The sequence below is a fragment of the Cyprinus carpio genome, chromosome A6 (genome assembly GCF_018340385.1).
Source record: "Cyprinus carpio isolate SPL01 chromosome A6, ASM1834038v1, whole genome shotgun sequence".
In the NCBI taxonomy this organism is placed as follows: domain Eukaryota; kingdom Metazoa; phylum Chordata; class Actinopteri; order Cypriniformes; family Cyprinidae; genus Cyprinus; species Cyprinus carpio.
Genome location: NC_056577.1, coordinates 265421 through 287799, shown reverse-complemented (window position 1 = coordinate 287799; position 22379 = coordinate 265421). Strand labels below are relative to the sequence as shown.

At 37.8% G+C, this 22379-nt stretch overlaps 1 pseudogene; it reads right to left on the bottom strand.

Moving 5' to 3' along the window:
- LOC109089049 overlaps positions 1–21495 on the bottom strand; it is a 36480-nt pseudogene extending 14985 nt beyond the window's left edge.
- Between the last annotated feature and the right edge of the window lie 884 nt (positions 21496–22379).

The following is a 22379-nucleotide window of genomic DNA, read 5'->3' as shown; positions in this document are numbered from 1 at the left end:
AAAAAAACCCCCCCCACCACCCCCCACCTTGGAGAATCAGCACGATCAACCACTAATAAGATTAACAGATCTGACTCAGAAATAATAGAATGTAATAAGGGTAAATCTCCTGTGAAACCTGCTAAGAATATCTCTTGGGTCAAAAGTTTTGGGTTAGAAGTTAACAGGAAAATACATATTTTAATCCTTACTCAGTTAAATTGAATAAACATTTAAATGGTAGTGTACCCTCTAAAATAAAAATAAAAATAAAATAATAAAATAAAATAAAATAAAATAAAATAAAAATAAAAATAAATAAAAATAAATAAAATAAAATAAAATAAAATAAAATCCATGTTTTGACTTGACTTGAATAATTTAAAAATTGCTTTGTTGGCTCTAATTCATGCTTCAACAGAAGTCTTGGCTTTTATGCTGAGGAGACATTCATATATGCAGCATCATGCAAAGCAAATATTTTTTTGCCATTTAGGCTAGCTGTAAAACAATGTCTTGAAATATCTAAAGTGTTCCAAATGGGTACATCAAATGACTGGAATTTGAAAAGTAGGAGTGTTCCTTGATCAACATCCCGTGCAAAAACAAACCTAGTCCTATTCCCCAAACCCTTAATCCATTACATACCTAAAATCACAGGGACAGGGAAGTTTCTGAACTCAGAGCCCTTTAGCCTTTTACCCTACTTTTTCAACCTCAAAAATATGATTTGTTCATATGAATGTTTCTTTTGCAAGACCTACAAAGATGTTGGATCCAGTAGCACGCCCTACTTGGCAAAATCCCATTTATTAATGCAGAAAGCATAAAATTGCAAATGTAAAATGTACATGAGACGTAATAAAAAGGAAGACAGGAAGAAGAAAGTTAGAGGGAACTATCTTCCAGGTGTCACTGTGTAACATGACTGATCTTACCACCAGATTCCCAATGACCATGACCATCATGAAGACGAGGAGACACATTGACCCCCGCCACTTCCATGCAGTCCCACATGAGCCTCGATCCCTCACAAGAAAGCACTCGGAACACAATCAGGAAGGAGTGGAAGAAATCATCCATGTGCCACCGTGGCAACTCACAGTCTTCCGAGATCTTGCAGACACACACTCACGGTAGCTCTTTTCCAAACAACTGCATTCCCACCACAGCTAAGATGAAGACTATGATGGCAAGGACGAGGGTTAGATTTCCCAAAGCACCAACTGAGTTACTACTGATCTTTATCAGCATGTTCAGCGTGGGCCAAGACTTTGCCAGCTTAAAGACTCTTAACCAAGAGAGAGAATGAGACAAGCACCGCTGTCAGGAATGTTAGAAAAAGCCAACATTTGGGTTTCTGAAATGGTATCAGCCATAGTAGTAGAGTCCAAAACTTGCTCAAGCATGTAGATTTATAAAGCCTCAAGTGCTACTGTCTAGAATTTTACCCAAATTATGTTGATGATACAATTTATAATGAAAATAAAAAAAGCAAAACAGAAGTATTTTCACTAGTGGTCTTAAACCTTAAACACCACTGTATGAGAATAAAGAATTGCTCACCAATCTAAAAGACCGCAACACAGAAAGTCCCTCAACATTGGCCAGGCCCAGTTCCATAAGACTCAGGCTCACGATGATGCCATCAAATATATTCCAGCCTTCTTGAAGTAGTAATATATCTAGAGTACTAACACTCAGACACACATCTCTGCTGTGAAGATTCCTGTGAATACCTGCACAGAGCCCAAAAGGAACAGATCAACACCAAAACAATCCTAACAACTACCAACTGAACTAAAAATCTCAACACCAAACCAACAATAAGAACATTTACACAGTGCATTAAATGTTTCCAAATCTACATTCAATGTTTCAAAAAGATTTGAATGCATCATAGGAATTTGCTTAAACTTAGTAGTATACTACAACTAACAGTTTTGTATTTGTTGTAATTGTTTTTATGCTGATTCAAATCAACGAACACTTAAAATACTGTATTAAAATGAGAATCTGGCATCGAGAGCTCACTAGGTTCCCAACTGACAGCAGCCATGGCTGAACCCTGGTGTCATAGGGTAGTGTTCCATAGCCATAAAGAGGGTGTTGAGAACAATGCAAAAGTTGCACAAGTCTACAAATGGATCCATCACCACCATGTTCACAATCTTCTTCACCTTCAGCCAGGCTGGACAGCAGTCCTGTTCAGGGAAGCTGTTGGCAAACTTGTACCAACATGGAGGGCACTTCTGTCATGGATTCCTCAAGTTCTGTGAACAGAAATCATTTACAGATTAGTATGGCTTTCAACAGCTTTCTCAGATTTCATTATGGTTGGAATTGCAAAACGATTACATGCTCTTCATTGTCTCATTGGAAGATTGTGTGTGTATGTGATGACTGAAAATTAGAATAGCTGAGGAGTTGAGAGTGCATGTGAGTATGCCTTCAAAAGAAATAAAATTGCACTTGCATGTCAGCAGCTTGACTTAAAGTCAGTGTTTAAAGCGTCAGTACATGAGTGTGCGCAGTGAATTGTGTGAAATGATGCCATATATGTGTGAGGGTGATCTTATTTTGCTTTCATAGCTAATCTGTGATGTAATTGTACTTTTTGCATGACTAGATATACAGTTAAATATCATAATATGAACATACATAAACAAAACCTGTTTACATATATATGTATGTGAATTCAATTCACTTGTAGTTTTACCTGAACATATGCTTCTAGTTTGTACAGAAACATTTGTTAGGGTAAAACTACAGGTGAATGAGAACTCAGAATACTCAGACACAACTGAACAAATTACTGATGATTTATTTTATAAATAATATTATTTTATTTATTCTCTTCAGAAATCACAGAGAACAAAATGAAACCATTATGGTAAATTGCAATTTTAACACATTTGTTTACATGTGTGAGGTCAGTGTGTTTCAGACCTTCCATAGTATTTGTCAGAATGCTGGCCACACTCAGAGCTCTTTTTCTGGCTACTGTCTCGTCCAGATAATCAGACGGCTGGTGTGATCCTGAACGTTTTTTACGTGGATGCATGATGCCATGCCTGCTCAGTTGGTCGTAAATAATACACATTAGAGTGTGTGAGAGGTTATGTGTGTGCGAGGCTGTGCATGTTTATGAGAATGTTGTACTGATATAATGAATATAACTCAGAAAGTCTACCTGCTACAGTGCCCAGAGGTTTGTCTTAACTAGCTGCAGATGAACAGGGGCAAACTGCCCTGAAGCCCATGGAACAGTAAAAACAAACACACACACAATGGGCTGCAGCTCTGAGCAGAGAATGATGCAATGGTAATATGACACAACACAACTGTTTGTCCCCTATAGGGAAAGAGACATTGACTCCTGATGGATTACAAACAAACCTAAAACAATAAATTCAACCATTAAATATGACTCTTTTTTTACATTATGTTATATAGCAACTCTTTCCCACACTGAAACACAAAAATTCAGAACTGTTTCATGCATTTTAAAACTGAAATTTCTGTTTAGCTGTAGAAATCTGGCTTACCTCTTTACTGCCCTCGATGTCAGACGAGTCACTACTGAAATCTTCCGTGTTCAGATTTTCAAAGTCCGACTCTCCTACCGCAATCGGTACTGTAACAGTGAGGCTGGGATTGTGTATGAACGACATGTAGTCGCCTTCCTCAATCCCATACTTTACGTGACCTTCCACCCCATTGCCAGGGGAGATACAGCCCTCCTTCAGATAGTCTTTAGTGAGGTCGATGGCCACCGGAACGTGATTGGACAAGCAATTCTCCTTGCCGTCACTGTGGAGGTCGTCAAGGGGTTTCTCTTCATCTAAAGCACGAGGTTTGGAGCCGGCCAGGCAGAGGCTTTGGAGAAACTGGCGTAAAGTGGACTTGACAAAAGCGATACCTTTCTGTATTCTGCCCACGGCAATCTGCAGGTTGTTCATTTCGCTGTCGTCATCAGTGGCGGCCAGATTATCGGCACTGAAAGAGCTCAGCAGCAAGGCCAGGAACAGGTTCAACACCTGCCACACAACAAGACACACTTTGAGAATCAGCAAGATCAAACACTAATAAGATTAACAGATCTGACTCAGAAATAATCATAATGTATATACGGGTAAAATCTCCTGAAACCTGCTAAGAATATCTCTAGGTCAAAAGTTTGGGTTAGGAAGTTAACAGGAAAAAAATACATATTTTACAATATTCTTAACCTTCACCAGGCTCTGGAAGAACCAGTCCCAGATGCAGGAAGTTAGTCAGGTCAAACTACCTGTACCCACTGGAGGGCACTTCTGCCGTGATTCCTCAAGTTCTGGAACAGAAATCATTACAGATTAGTTAATGGCTTTCAAGAGCTTTCAGATTATGGTTGAATGCCCCAAACTATTACAGTCTTCATTGTCATTGGAAGATTGTGTGTGTATGTGCTGACTGAAAATTAGATAATGGGGTGAGAGTGCACTGTGAGGACGTTCCGAATAATTGCACTTGCCTGTCAGCAGGCTAAGTGACTTAAAGTCAATGTTGTAAATGGTCAGTGACATGACTAGGGTGTGCGAGTGGTGTGTGTTGTGCATATATGTGTGAGGTGATCTTAGTTGCTTTCCTAGCGAAATCAGTATGTAATATGGAACTTTTTTGACCATATGACGAGATATACCGTTTAATATCTATATGAAAGAACATACATAAAACAAACTGTTTACATATACATGTAATGCTAACTAATTACTTTAGTTTTACCTGAACATCATGCTTCTCTAGTTTGTACGAAACTTGTTTTTTTTTTAGGCGTAAAACTACAGAGTGAATGAGAACTCAGGAATACTCAGACACAACTGAAACAACATACTGATTGATTTATTTCTAACTAATATTATTTATTTATTCTCTTCAGAAATCACAGAGAACAAAATGAAAACATTATGGTAAATGCACTTTTAAAACATTTGTTTACATGTGTGAGGGCAGTGTGTTTCAGACCTTCCATAGTATTGGTCAGAATGCTGGCACATCAGAAGCTCTTTTTTAGGGCTACTGTCTCGTCCAGATAATCAGCACGGCTGGTGTGATCCTGAACGTTTTTTTACGTGCCATCAGATTTCAGGTGGTTTTGTCCCTAGAAGGGAAAAAAAAAAACCATATCATGAGAACTGAGCACTATTAGTGTTCTTATAGTATATATCCTAAGATGTATATATATATATATAGGTTATATACAGATTATTATGCAAGTAAAGAATGTGAAAATATTTACATGTGCTAAATACAAAATCACCAGGACAAACCAACATATACTGTATACTAACAGCCAACATTACATTTTCACTCTGCAAAAATCCTATATGGTGTATTTGTGTGTCTGTTTTTTGTGTGTGAAATGTGGAGTGTATCTAGCATATAATATCAAAGAATATTTAACAGATATGTAACAGAAATAGGCATTTCAGATTGCTCTACCTCAGACGTAACAAGAAAGTGTCCGATGGTGATGTATGTTTGCACCAGAATGTCCGCCCACCAGGGAGACCACATCCATTGCACGAATCGGACCTGTTGCAGTGCATTTTTTCCGTGGGATGGGAGCATAATTCTGGGAGCAAAGGCTGCACATGGACTGACAGAGTGGAACTTTCGTCTCTCAATACAATGAGCGTAACGAAGAGCGATCACGCACGCGACTGTTCACTATCCTCAAACGTGCTGTGCTCACTCCGCAAACAAGTAATTTTCTGGAGCCGAATCTCGAAGCGCTCTAGCCGCGAAAACCTGAACAGACTGGCGACGACTGTTTCTTCTTCTCCTTCCTTGGGGAGAAGAGAGATCCACGAATGCTGAGAAGAGACTGAAAAGAAAAAGAAAAAAAAAAACTAAGAGAAATGTAAAGTATTCCATTATAAAGTCTGAAGTGAATATCGTGCTTTACGACAACAAAAAGGGCCCTATCATACACCCTGCACAATGCGCTGCCAGGCGCAACGCAAGTGTTTTTTTGCTAGTATTTCAGCCCGATGCAGTTGTCATTTTTACGTCTGGAGCCATGTTGTTTAAATAGCAAATACATTTGCACCCGACCTGTGAAAGCGCCCATGGAAGAGTTTGTGAATGGGTCCTGAAAACGAACAGGTGTCTGTTCAGCGCAACGACGCGTGTTTTCAGGCGCATTGCTGGCGCGTTGCTATTTTGAGGCAACTGAAAATAGACTGTGCATTTGACCAAAACAAAAACCTGGTCTAAAGCCTGGCGCAATATTTTTTTTCCTTTTTTGTTATTTAAACAGTGCGTGAGTAATATGCACCTATAGGCGGGTGCACAACACGCATACACTTTGCTTATTACACACAGGGATGCACAGCAGTACTCAAACATTTTTAAAAATGAAAAATTAAAGGATTAAAATTTAAAGATTATTATTGTTTACATAAATATAAAAATGCCTACATGTCATAATGGATAGTCATTTGCACGTATCAGAATTACGCACGACAGGCAGATCTGCTTCCTCGTTAGAGAAGCGCTCAGTTTTCTGCTTGTAAATACCGCCATGTAAATAGCGCATCCACCATGGTGCGAGCGCAACTGGCTTTTAAAGAGAATGGGAGATGAGACTCTGATTGGTTTATGGCATGTTATGCCAAAAACACACCCATTACTCATTAAGAGAATAGGAACAGTCCTTTAGACCCCGCACCAGGCACCAAACCATTTTTTCCCATCCTTAATCTAGCAAAAGTGGATTCGGACATGCTACCTACCCCAAACTCCAAAATGCATCAAAACATGAACACATAAGTTTATTTAAGACTACTATCTTTTGTACTAATGTCCCTGCAGATCTGGTTTGTTTTTGTCATCATCAAAATTGCTGCTCTTGCCTGTTGGCATTTCTACCATCAGCTGGTGCAAAAATTGTGTAAAAGTTGGTTCATTTAGTTTTCTTTCTATGTTTATGTCAAGTGCTCATATTATGTCGATTTCAAAACTGTATATTCGATTTGTCTCATGGTAGATTTTATTGTGAATAATGTTACTGCAGATTCATTTGCATGCATATGCAATAACCCCATTGCAATGGTTGCATGTATGTTTTATGTTTTATAATAGATTTCTGGTGATTCAGATTTGTTACAATGAAATGAAACCACATCTCAACCACATTTACATTTGGGTTATTTTGAAGCATCTGTGTAAATGCATCTTGTTGCCACATTTAACCCTGTAATCCTCCGTGTATAAGTGCATAGCTGAACATGCCTCCCTATCACTCTTCTTTAGTTGATTAGCACTCCACCCACCTCGGTAAACAATATGTTTAAGAAGATGAGAAATTATCTGACAAATTCAGAAACATTTATCAAACAACATTTCCCACAATGCCACACAAAGGAGGTGGTCACCTGGTTTGGAGTGGAACATTTCTTTCATACGAGAGTCGGTTGGCATCGATGGAGAATCGAAATCCAGGCCGTCTGATGCTGTCCTCTGAGATGGACTTATGGAACTTTTTCCTGATCGGCTTTCTCTTCTTCTTCCCTTTGTTTTCTTTTCTTTCCTCCTATTCCTTCGCTCTTTTAGCCCTCTTGGAGCTGAGTCTGGACCCCCCGGAGGAGCTTTCCTCTGACAAGCCCCCCCCTCCCGCTGTACTCCCCACTCTCTGTTGCTGCTGCCGCCGCGGCAACCTGCAAACCAATCACAGCACAAGCACCGTAGTCAGGGGCAACCAACCAGGGGTAGACTTAGTTCAAGCTCACACACCGAAAGCAGAGAGAAGAGATGGATAAAACTGTGAGCACTGAAGAAGGAGGGAGGATCGCTTTATGTGATCAGAACTAAATTACAGGTATTTGTCACATTAATTGTTGACCTTTGCCACTTTTTTGGAATCACATGTAATAATCCCAAATACTAGTAAAAAGTAAAAGTAACTGACCTCTCACTCTATCTATCTATCTATCTATCTATCTATCTATCTATCTATCTATCTATCTATCTATCTATCTATCTATCTATCTATCTATCTATCTATCTAGATTCAAGATGACCTCTCATCTCTATCTATCTATCTATCTACTCTATCTATCTATCTATCTAGATTCAAGATGACCTCTCACTCTATCTATCTATCTATCTATCTATCTATCTATCTATCTATCTATCTATCTATCTATCTATCTATCTATCTGCCACCATAGAGAACGCACAGTTGCCATTTTGGAGTTAATCTACATCTTTCCTTTTTTTGTCTCTTTCTCTGTTTTTCTCGCTTTCTGTTTCCCTCTTGTTTCTGTCTTTTTCTCCCTCACTCGCTCTCATAATCTGTTGGTTTCCATGGCGACAGGGCAGTGTTAGCCACAGCGAGTGTGGTGCTGAGAAACTTCAGAGATGACGAAGGCAGAGGAAGAGATCAAAGGTCAGGAAACGACAACAAAATAATGATCAAACAAAAGTAATGAGAAAACATAATAACTGTAAACCAATGTAAAAAATTGTAAAAAATAAAAATAAAAAAAAACTCTCTGTGCAAGTAAATGTATGCTTGTGTATTCTGACATGCTAGTATGTGTGTGTGTGTGTGTGTGTGTTAGCTACCTGTGCCTCTTCCTGTTGTCTCTTTAGCTGTTCTAGCATTGCTTGAAACTCCTCCTCTTTCTGTTGAGCCTCTTCTATGGTGGCCTGGTTCTGTTCGTCATATGCCATGGCCACCACAGCCAGGATGAGATTTACCAGATAGAAGGAGCCCAGGAAGATCACAAGAACAAAGAAGATCATATAGGGCTTTCCAGCTGCACGCAGGGTCTGTGAGAGACAAAAACACATTCACAAACAAAATGTTACAAAAATACTTCTTTTTGGAAGAAAGGGAATGAGAAAACAAGTAAAAAGATATTGATTAGTTAATGGATAGATGCTGATGTTTTTTAATGCATACAGGAAAATGGGCTAAATTTATATATAATGGTTTCTTTATTATTAAAGTATCAAAACTTTTTTTTTGCTATGGCTCTGGAGATTCAAGAAACAATGGTGTGGTATAATGTTAATAGGAAATACATAGCCATGTCCTAGACATTGTAGAAGGATGTAGTCTTTTCATGTCTACAGAATGAAATTGAGCTGATATCAGGGATGTACCTGCTGGTAGAGGTTTTCCCAGAAGTCTTGTGTCATGAGTCGGAAGAGTGAGAGGAAGGCCCAGCTGAATGTGTCAAAGCTTGTGTAGCCGTAGTCAGGATTACGACCTGCTTTTATACACATGAAGCCCTCTGGACACTGCCTGTAATCCCAGGAAGTAGAAAAATATTTTCAGCATATTCAGTCAAAAAGAGTTATTTATCCCAACACGGGACATCATATCAGTGGTTCTAAACCAGGAGGCCGGGGCCTCAGCAAACTTTCAGGGGGTCTCAATAAGTAAAAAAAACTCAAGCGCCACAGTTTTTAAGTGCAGTTTTTGCACGCGTCTTGAATCATCTCATGACTAGTGCAGACGTGATGTAAATAAGAGATCCATTGTGCAGTTAGAGAGCTTCATTGATTATAATGGAACTTTGTGAGATCGCAATGAACAAAGATGAGTGACGCTTTTTTTCGTGATAAAGGAAGCACACTTTGCGCACTTTTCTAGGGTATAATCCATTCAGAATTTGTAAAAAAAAAAACAAAAAAAAAAAAAAAAAAAAAAAAAAAAAAAAAAAAAAAAAAAAAAAAAAAAAAAAAAAAAAAAAACAAAAAAAAAAAAAAAAAAAAAAAAAAAAAAAAAAAAAAAAAAATTTGTCTTTCGTTTTTCGGACACATGACATCCACATATTTATGCGAGATTCACTCTCGAAATAGCAGTGATGGGCACTGAACATAAAATAAATGTGAAAGCAGTCCCAGTGATTTAATTCTGGAACCGGTCCTGGCCAAACCTCATCAGACAGCCCGTGTCCGGAGCGAGATCTAACCATGGACCAAAAGTGTGTGTAAACTTTATTGAGATCGGGACATATCAACCAGTAAATTGACTGCTTTGATGCATTGCAATACGGTAGGGCATTGTTTTGATGCTTACATCCAAATTTTTCTTTATTTTTTCCTTTTTTTTTTCTTAACCCCATGTCCATGTCCATGTCGCCCATGGTTATAGTTACATTTACATACATCTTAGTTAAAATGCTAAAAGTAAGAGAAGTACACATTAGCTTAGAATCAAAAGGGCTGAAAACCACTGCATTATATAAACTGAACCAATTAAAAATTGAGATGTTAGATTGTTAAGAGAACATGCAGAATTTCAAGTGAAAAAACTTTTCTTTATATTAAAACATCTGATCTATTTACATTATATATTCTATGATGTTTAAATTTCACTAGCATGTGCAATCTAAAAGAACATATTCACCCTGCATCGCTTGAATTTCCACATAGCAGAGGATCTCTGCGGCCTGGGAGGAAATAATAATTACCTAAAAGGGGAAAGGCACAAGATAATGTCAAGAAACATAATAAAAAGCTGAACATATACACACAGGATATGTTTCTAACAGAGAATCATGTTGCTTGAAAGAAGTATATTTGTCTAAATTGTCGAAAAAAGGCTAGCCTTTAAAGCACACTCACTGCAAGGCAACACAGATCCACACACACAACCATAAGAGTGCTTTGAGCACTCGATGACTCATTTTTCTTGGGCCAGTGGAGCATTCCTCACATCCTCAAGGACATGTAGTGTCAACGAGCATCTCAATAACACACACACAGAAGCACACACATTATTCACTTACTCTCATTACTAGTGTATTCTTTCCAGTTAAAGGTGTTGTTCAGCTCTGAACCGGCACTATAGTTCAGCGTGGAGGTCAGGTTTTCAGTGACATTGACCTCCGGCATCTTCACACACTTCTGCCGCAGGTTTCCCATGAAGAGCTGCAGTCCGATCAGAGCAAACACACTCAGACAGAACACAGTCAGGATCATCACGTCTGACAGCTTCTTCACGGACTGGATCAGAGCGCCAACGATAGTCTTCAGCCCTGAGGAACACGCAACGGTGGTCACAAACACACGATACACACAACAACTCAAACACAATGTGAGAATGCATAATACAGCTACATAGATCTGGAAGGCTCTTATGGTAACACTTTAGAATAAGGTCTAATACGCTAACATTACGTAGAATGATATGCTACATTACATTTATTTATGTAGGTATATATAAAGTCATATGTTTACTGATACAGTTATACATTTTGTGCAAATTAATATTGTTTATCACAAACATGAATAACAATGAACAACAATGTATTTATAAATTACCATGAACCAAAATACTGTAAAATTTTGTTCATTGTTAGTTCATAATACTTAATGAACTAACTAATGTTAACAAATGGCACCTTATTATTAAAGTGTTACTGTTTCTGTCATAGTGATGTTTTTTTTTTTTTTTTAATTGCACGAATGGTTCACCCAGAAACTCATTACTTATTCACCCTCATGTCATTCTAAACCTGTATGTTGTTTTTTTTTTGTGTAAAAGAAAGAAATTGACAGCTCTATTCTATAGGGTCACAGTTCATAGCAACCACAGCGCTGTCGTGCTCCAAAAAGACACCATGAAAGCACCATAATAATGTCCTATACAAATGGTACACTATATTTCAAGCCTCTGAGGTCAGATGACAGCTTTGTGTGACGACAATAAAGAAAATTAAATCAGGTTTGTTGTCATCTTGAAAATCTTCTATAGTGTATCTTTAAATTAAGAGTCAAATTCTGATCTACATTTTACACAAAGATATCTTATAAAAACAGCATACAGGTTTAGTTTGGAATAATGCCGAATAAAAAAAAAAAAGTGTAGAATGTTCATTTTTTGCTGAACTATTCTGGCAGTATATAACATTACCTTATAATTTTGACATTATAGTTTCTCGAATCCTTTTTAAAACTAGAATAACAGAAAAAAATCTAGAAAACATTCTGTTTTAAATAATTAGTAAAAAGAAAGCAATCAGAAGCTTTTGATGATTAAAATATGGTTTTAAATATTAGTTTGCATGTTGAATAAATGTTTTGACATTGCATATAAACAACATTAAAGCATGCAATGTAAGACAGTTAGTGCAAGTGTTGCATGTGCATGCGTGCATTTGTGTGTGTTTAACACAAACACACACACGCACACAGCACGGCATATAACAGGGACGGCCGACGATGCACATGCACATAGAACTCAAACAGCAGACAGAGGAGAAGAGAAGAGTAGAGGGTCTCAAGTTCTCTATCTCAGGCTATAGGCTTCAGCAATGTCTCATGCAAAAACAAAACAAACAAAAAAAACCAACACAACTCAAAAATGCCCAGTTGTCTATTTCCCAAGTCATGATGGGAGACCTTTCCCAAGGTGTGATGGTCTTTGGGAAATAACAGAGCAGAGCCCGGCAGAAGGAATATAAGGAAAACTATAGAATGTGTTTTTAAAAGCCTGGAATCCCGTTTTTTACGCCCGAGTGGATTCCTGCTTTCTCTGACCGCTGGGAGCGACAGAATGAGAGAGAGAGGCCAGCGGAGGAGAGGATGGAGTGAGCGAGAGCTCAAATGGAGAGAGAGGCAGCCTGTGAGCTAGCCCTCACCTGGAATCACTGATATAGTTTTGAGTGCTCGTAAAACCCTGAAGGTTCTCAGTGCTGAGACATTGCCCAGATCCACAAATTCTGTTACATATCTGTAGGGAGGGTGGAGGGGGAAGGGGTCACACGCACAAACACACGCACACATGTTAGGACAGGACAGGGTAGCAGAGGGAAACGTCACACAGAGACACACATCTGACTGACACCTGTGTTTACGCGCACACGCATGCGCACGTCGATACACACACGCACGCGCACACACACATCCCTTACCTGGGATGACTGAGATAGTTTTCAAAGCTCTGAGCACTCTGAAAGTGCGGAGAGCTGACACATTGCCTAGGTTTACAAACTCAGTTACATACCTGTAGAATCAAATAGAGAGTTTACCACAAGCACGCACACACATGCACGCCAAACACACTCGCTCAAACTCACACAACAGCAACTGACATGGATTCACCAGCTTTCCTTCATCAATGTGCGCAAACTCTCATTAACAGCTCAGGAAAAACAGTCTACAGACTCATTTGTATGACTCGTATATTAATACAAATTAATAAGCATGAGAAACATTTGTCATCAGAGATACTTACGCCATCAGAATGACACTGAAATCCAGCCAGTTCCAGGGGTCTCGCAGGAAAGTGAACTTCCCCACGCAGAAGCCCCGTGCCAGGATCTTTATCAGGGACTCGAAAGTGTAGATCCCTGTGAACGTGTACCTGATTGCACACAAACAAAACTTCACTAAGAACAATTAAGTTCCTATTGGAAAAAAATTCCAGGGCACAAAACACACAAAAGAAGAAGACCTCATAGTGACCATATATGTTAAACTGCAAAAAACAAACAAACCAAAAAAAATAATAATTTAGGGTAAATTATTTATTTAAATACATTCCCACAAAACCCTGATTTGCTACTTACTGTAGCAAACTCTCTGCTAATTTTAGGGGGTCTGTTAAAATTCAGTAGGCTCAGGGGAGGTGAGAGAGACATGGACTCCCACTATAACTTAACTTGCTGGTGTTGCTGTTTAGAAAACCGAGTGATTTATACACTTTTTTTGTTATATTTTGTAATATTTGCATTGTTTTATTTTTGTACTATGGAAACGCCCCTGATATACATAGGGGACACAATCAGCAGATCACTTTTTTGGACAAAATCATGTCCATACAAGTATTTACAAGATCATCGATATGTTTAGTTCATCGTCCTAAAAAGTGAAAGACTGATCATTTTGGTTAAACTGGGTTATAACTTGGTTATAACTTAGGTTAAACTGTAAAATCCCAATGCACAACTGTGTTAATTATATGACTTACTCCACATTCTTGGCCCAGTCCGGGGGATTGCTGAGGGTCATGAAGATGCAGTTGGTCAAGATTGTGCACATGATCAAAAAACTGAACATTGTAAGCAGCCGTCAAGGAATATACACACACAAAAAAAACATAAACACACACAAATATTGTATATATACACACCCAACAATAACTAAGTTGTTATTACTAGTTATATTTTAAGGAACTTGGTAGCAAACAAATAAACTTACAACAGAAGCAGAATTGTACTTTACACTAATGTTTAAAAGTTTGGAGTCAACCAAACCAAATATTAAGAATCACAACTGTTTTTAACATTGATAATATTAAGAAATATTTCTTGAGCACCAAATCAGCAAATTAGAATGATTTCTGAAAGATCATGTAACATTAAAAACTGGAGTAACAGTTATTTTAAACTGTAATGATATTTCACAATACTAATATTTTACTGTATTTTTGGTCACATAAATGCAGCCTAAAGAGACATCTTTCATCAAAAATTAAAAAAAATCTTAGAGCCCAAACTTTTGAATGTTATACAGTATGTATTTTGGTCAGATTGTCAATTGTTGGTTCCTGTGTAAGTCTTCTAATAAAATGAGTGTGGACCAGAATGTGTTGCAAGTAAAAAGTCTGGCTATTTGAGACTAATCTATACCTTGTTTAGATGCTTCCATACATCCATTCAGATGATAAAGGATATGAATGCACCAGGACCTTGATGGAGATTCTCCTCAATGGATTGAAGGGGCTCAAAATATACAAAGCCGGCGTAGCATTAAAACGGAATATAGTCTTCCCGCGATTCAATACTATAAAGGTCTGAAGCAGAGAAAACTGGATTGTGGTTACAGTGGACACAATCTGCAACAATCTCTTTTTCACAAGGCGTTACATACAGAGAGTTATACACATTATAACAACAGACTAACAACAGTCTAAACATAAATAAGAAGCTTCCATTTAAAAAAAAAAATTTCACACATACATTTTGGTTGCTGTAGTAGGTGTCCAGGTCTTCCAGTGGGACGGACACAAATTCGGGTGGAATGTCTCCATAGATGAAGGGCAGGGATTTTCCCGCTTCCAAATCTCTGTTGGGTTTGGGCCCGTTTTCATCATCATCATCAGGCCGTCTCTCACCTTTGGGCCGTTGGGCAGCCTCCTCTGCAATGCGGCGCTCGATAGCAGCGAGAGACTCAGGCAAGAAGTGCCGGAAGCTGTCAGGTCCGGGTGGAACGAGCAGCTGAGCAGCCATATTGACATCCTGCTCTGGTAGCTGCACAAGCTAATCTCCGGTCACTCTGGGAGCTGAAGGAAGGAAATCACACTTTCAACACATAGTGGCTGCGAGAGGAGACTGATCATTACAGTGGAAGTCTTTCATTTTTATGAATTGAGTCAATCTGTGGCAATTTAAAACAGAATGATCAGCATCACACTGGAGACTCAGAAGAAGATTTCATACAGTAACTATTACCAATTAAGAGGCTGTTAACGTTCATGCAGTGCCATTAGATGCAGCTTTTGAGTGTGTGTGTGTTTACAGAACCGGATGGTTGTACCAGCTCTGTATGTTACAGTAGAGCAGCAATGCCTGCGGGTCACCAGGCATAAATAGCCAGTCTGGCCTGCTGCCTTGTGCTGTGGCAAGAGCTGTGAGCACCAAACTGGGTGTGTACTCAGAGCAAATCAGTTCCATTCCCAGGGGCTCCATGACCCCTACAAATCCCCCGTCTCAAAGAATAAAGACATGTAAGATATGGGGTGGAAGAAGAAAGAGATATAGAAATGGAGAAAGCATGACGGAGGGAAAGAGATCACTGTAAATATTGAAATGCTCATACTGTACTTTGTAGTTTGGGGTCAGTGATTATTTTACTTTTAAAGAAATATATTTTATTCAGCAAGAATGACAGCAATAACTATTACATCTAAAAATCAATTTAAAACTAAAAAATCTATTCAAAAAATGTATCCATTTCTATAAAAATATTGAGAAGCACAACTGATTTCACAACTGATAATAATGTTATAGTTATAGTGATTCTTTTGAGCACCAAATCTGCATATTAGAATGATTTCTGAAGGATCATGTGACACTGAAGACTGCTAAAAAATTAAGCTTTGCTATCACAGGAATGAATTACATTTTAAATTATATTAAAGTTATATTAAATTGAAATATATTTTACAATATCACTGTTTTTATTTTCAAAAACATTTTAAAAAAATCTTATCAACCCCAAACTTCTGAACCAAAGTGTGTTTTACTGCATGGCAATTTGTACTTGATTCTGATTGGTCAATCAAAGAATTCCTCAGTCAAACTGTATAACTGACCAATTTCTTATATCGCTGTGTCTTTTATCACATAACTATTTCAAGGTAAATCAATATTTTATGTCCATTTATTTATTTGCTGTATAACGTACACACTGTGTCACAGAACTCACACTGGAATCCAAAACCCAGTTTTGGTAGATGTTTACATTCATGATTACATACATAAGTGGCACCTGAGCATGCATCTGGCTTTCTAAAATGGATTTTGAAATTCAATCCCCACCCATCCCCCCAAAACATGTAGATATTTACATCTTTAAACAAAATCTTGGTGGATTCAAGACAAAAAAATGGAGACCTGATTCTTCTTAATATTTTCTAAACCATTTGATGCTATAATTTCAGTCCATCTCCAGCTACTGTTTGCCTTTCCAAATCCAAATGCTCAGGCACCATACTTCCTTTTTTTTAAAATACTTTTTAAAAGTTCAAATAATCATGACCTGAATCAAAATGAATCAATATAGTTGACAGCTGTGGATTATTATTTATTTATATATATATATATATATATATATATATATATATATATATATATATATATATATATATATATATATATATATATATATATATATATATATATAAAAACAGTAATTGTTTTAGTTTCTAGAATTTTCTAGAAGTAGGATTTCTTTTTACACAAACAACAGCTGACACTGCTCCAAACCACCTATGATTCAAAACCTTAGTCCTCATCCAACTGGAAAGGCATAGTAGTAGTTGCAATAAACATTTCACCAAGCAAACTGAAAAATCAGTAATCTCTTTGTGGATCCATAGATCATGTCCACGTTTAATGAATGAAGATGAAAACATTTTCAAAACTGTGAATCTGTGACCAAATAAAATCTGCTATTCACTCTTTCCTTTTACACAAATAACTAGGTGAAAAAACTTGCAGATTTTGAAAAACTTGTTTAACTTACATCCTTAGACAAATCTGTGTGAAAATTACATGCCCAGAGTATGAATCATAATTAAGATATACTGATATAATAAATTGAAACATATTTTAAAGGAGCAATTCATGCAAAAACATTAAAAAATGTACTTACTCTCAGGCCATCCAAAGATATAGATGAGTTTGTTTCTTCATCGGAACAGATTTGGAGAAGTTTAGAATTACTAGCTAACCAATGGATCTCTGCAGTGAATGGGTTCCGTCAGAATAAGAGTCCAAACAGCTGATAAAAACATCACAATTACCCACAGGTAATCATCATACCTCCAGACCATTAATTAACATCTTCTAATATAAAAAGCTGCATGTTTGTAAAACAAAGCTTCTTCCATGAATAATAATAACACTTCTTCCAGTGAAAAGGTCCATCCCCTGTTGACCTCTCACATCAAAATCCACTGAAATAATTCTTTAGAACTGTTTTGGACTGTTCACTGCTTGATCTGTGCATATTTCTCTCCTGATTCAGACAAATGACTTTTTCACTGAAGAAAGCAATATTACAGCAAGAGGACTTGCCTTCGTCTTAATTATAGATTTTTTTTTATTACCAGACTTTCATTTTTGGGTGAACTACAGTATTTTTTAGATACCGTTTCTCTGTGCAATGACTAAGTTTGAGTTCCATTAAATTGAAAATTAAAGTGAAATTTTTCTATGCAGAACTCCTGCTAACAATGTCTTCTAGACAAAATCTTCCTGGGTGCCCTGGTCTTCTCTGGGCTAGATTTCAGTGTGCAACTGTGACTAATATTCAGCAAGCAACTGTTTGCGTGTGGGTCTGTGAGTGAGCACTATGAGCTGTTTCTCTCTCCCTACCATCACCCAGCCAGTTCAGCCCTGTTCCCTCTGGAGACAAAGGTAAAAACAACTCCCTCATCCATGCATTCACTCATCCACACACTCATCCAATGATCCACTTATTCAACCCCCCTCCAAAAATGAGCCAATCCTCTTGGGTCCCATTACTCCCAGCCCTTCCCTAATGCACACCTGTCTCCAGGGTCAAACCAAACCTCAGAGAGGAGCTGGGGGGCACTGGCACAATTTAAATACACAGTAGGTACTCCTGGGTAAAATCAAGGGTGCGACTACTCACCATTTTGATGAGCTGTCAAAAAAACAGACAATTCTCTAAGCTCCTCTGGTACCATAATAATACCTGTAAAGTTCAGATTTTAACGTCATTACCAAAAGAAAAAATAAATATATATGTGTATCATTTAGACTTGATCAAAAATCCAAAACTAGCATATACCATCCATATAAAACATGTCACCTTACTGGATCCTGCATGCTACTTCATGTTACTAGGATATTGAAAGATCTTGACAGTACGTCACTGAGAAGGTGGATTAAAATATCCAAAGCCAACTCTAGGCATCCAAAATGTGTCAGAATTTACCATCAAACCTTTCCCTCAAATGTCAAACAGTCATGCATACATATTCAGACACAGTATGTGTTTAAAAGACTGTATATATATGATTTCTGACAGATGTGGAGGAAGTGACCCTTTACACTCACACAGCATCTAAACTCAAACAAAACACCAAACACTTGACATTTCCTAAAGAGGCTGTTAGTGCACAAGCTCCATTGCAGCTTTCTAATCAAGATTTTACACATTTTCCTCAACTGTGCGTTAAAATCGTACTGCTTCGTCGTAGAAAACAGGGATTCGCAACAGCTGCTCTCCATGGTGCTGAAACACAGGTGCGCGCGCTTCCGCCTGGGCTCAGCTCAGTTCATCCGCCACGCGCTTCCTCCGCCGCCGTCACATTCGCGAGTTATTCTTAAAGCCAGTTTTTCAGACACATTGACGCTTACGTGTTTAACACGCCCGATTCGGTGAATTAAATAATAGCACATTTCCTCTGCAATTTTAAAGACCATTATCATAAATACAGAAATTCATCATTCATAAATGATTTTTCAGTCCTTAGGATTTCACGTATTGATTTATATTATTATTTAAAATAATATTTCCGAAGAGTGCAAACTGTTAAAAACTGCCCAAGACAAAGTTCAAAATTGACTAATGTTGATTTTGGCGTTTTCTTATAAGTAGCCTATATATTGTTTTAACAAGTCAAGCATTTGAGGACCTCTTAAGATCCGCGTTAAACAAATACAAGGACCCAGTCGACGGTGATTTTTATCATGATTGTTATTTTTGGCATTGAGTGGCGACAGAAGCCCAAGGTGAGCTTGAAGGCCTTACCTTTATAGATGAGGATTCATCTCGAGCGCAGGGGCGAAGCAGCTGTCGCCATGTTGACGTTTCTCTCCGTTTATTTCCATACCGCAGGCTCGAGGTCCACCCAAACCACAACGAACTCCGAGCATGACACCATTTACACGGCCATTTCTAGAGCTTTATATCCCAAAATAAAAAAAACACCGCCCGGGGCTACAACAGCTCAAACATTCCACCCTAGACGACACCGACTGAAGAACCGAGATTGATGTAATTCCACGTAACGAGAAACACACCCAAAGGGTTAAACTGTGTCTAGGCAACAGAAAAAACGTCTCTGGGCGTGACTTATTTCACTGACCAAAAATGTCCCACCGTAAACGAGTTTTAGAGGCATAAAGGTTCGCATTAACACCGCAAATTGGCACGTACTGGTGTCCTCTGATTGTGTTTTCACCTCCTTCTCGTGAACCGCCAGTGTTGCGACGGTGGGTGGGTGTGGAAATGTGAGGGAAGGAGGGGGTCGCGTTTGCTCCTCTTTTCAATGACAATCATTATCAATATAATTAATGTGCTATGTGGACATTCGAACGTCTTGTGAACATCTCAAAACAAGAGGTGTTGATCTATTAGTCTTAAAACAATTCGACTGCAGTCCTTCGTTCAAACAGCATCTCTCTAATTTTGATAGATCAGCCATATTCAGCACCACCACCACCATCATCTCCATAGGCAACCAGCGGACAGAAACCCAAACATCTGTCCAGTTTTCCACATTCACAAATCCTTTGTAAAATCCCTGATATGGCGAAATGCGATCCAAATCCCGTTTAAACTCCTTGTAAGTGCCTGGATGATCCGAATTACTGCGCAAACATATGCCTCAGCCTCCGTGATCTTAACGTGGATAAGATTAATTATTTTGTTTTACGTTAAGTGATCATAATTCCACTCTGTTGAGCAGTCAGAGGATGACCTTTAAATTAATGCATCATCTTATTCTTCATTTGCCTGAAGGACTCAAAGTCCTAATCATCCAACTGTCTTTTGAAAAACACATGCCTATTTTGAGACAAACATACAGACCTATTTATAACAGTTTTACAACAATATTTTCATGATCTTGGCGGTCTTAATTGCATATAAGGCAAAAAAAAAAAAAAAAAAAACATTCTTGTGGCAGGCCTTTCTAGACGTTTCTAAATTGAATTTTTACTCACCATAGCAATGCCTGTCAGGCTCGAACCTGAATGATGGCGATTTCCAATAACTTCGTTTTACCGTTAGTTCCGTCTATTGTGTTTTTCTCCCAGTAAAACGCGGTTGCTGTCAAACAGATTGAGAGGACGCGACGATGTTTTTATCCACTGAAAGGCGCTCTCCGCTGTCGTTAGTCTCCCTAAATATCACGGATGATAGTCGCTTCCGGTTATCAGTGCTTAGGGTGGTGGGAGTGACGCGTGCGCGAGCCTCACGACTCGACTCCGGAGTCAACGCGCAGCTTTAGCCAGAACCCGCACGTGAGGCCTGGGCGACCACTGTAAAAACACGGAGGTTAGACGCGGTTGCAGAGAAGAAATATCTATGTGAAGCTTTTCTTTCTTTCTTTCTTTTTTAATTGATTACGTCATAGGCATTCACACGTAGTATGTTTTGCATCAAGGGTTAATTCACATTTTTAACTGAGAATTTTTGAATCTAATGAGAGGAAATTATTTCTCTAATCATGATTATATTATGTTAAAAAGTTCAAAAAGTTCTAGAATGATAGTTTTTGCTTCAAACTAAAATGTGTTTTAAAGGTTAGAAATGTACATATCATTTTTGCATATTAGGCTACCTTTGACATTGTTGTTCCAGGAATTACTTTATTACTATTTACATTTAAAAGGGTAGGCTATAATAGGGCATTTAAATTGCGAGGTGGGGCATATTGTCACAAAAGATCAAGGTGTGCCGAGAGGAAATGCTTTTTGTATCCTTTAATGTGCCTAAAAATTGACTTAATTAAAATTGACTTAAACATTGATAAATATTCCCTGGGAAATATTCTCTCCATTAAAAGTGTGATAACTAGCTGCTTGAAATGTCAACAGAACTGTCCAATACTTTAATTTACAGTAGCCTGCTTCTTTAAAAAAAAAAAAAAAAAAAAGATATAAAGATTTTCAGATGTTATTTTTTATTGCTAAAGTTAAAAGGCTGTTGTTGATATTAACATAGTGTGTTCGGAACACATGACTTTGAAGATCAAGACAATGATAACCAATAAATAGTTTTATCCAAATTTTATATGCAGATATTACAGAAGCTTTATAATTAATATCTAAATTTACCTTCTATCTAAAGTTGTATCTAATGCATGTTACTGTTTTAGATTTAATTTTATAAGTAGGCTACACACTCAGAATAGTAATAAAGAGGAGAACTGGGAACACTCTCAGAAAAAAAGGTACAAAAGTTGTCACTGGGGTGGTACCTTTTCAAAAGGCACACCTTTGTACCTAAACAGTCCATATTGGTACCTTAAAGGTACATATTAGTACCTAAAGTGTACATATTAGTACCTAAAAGGTACAAAAGTGTACCTTTTGAAAAGGTACCAGCACAGTGACAGCTTTTGTAATTTTTTCTGAGAGTGTATTATAAACTATAGAATAAATTACCTTAAATATACTATAAAACAATGTACCACATTTGTATGGACCACAGAAGGAAAATCTATTTATGTTCTCTCTGGGGACAAAAAGTTTCACATAAGAGTAGTTATAAAAAAAATGATTTGTAGCCTGTTTCTTTGCCTATCCAGCACTGCATTTTACTTACGAACATCGACTATACAGGTTCAGTAAATACTATTGTGTTGTATAGTATATGGATTGAGGCCATTCGTTTCTCAGATTTCTAAATTAACC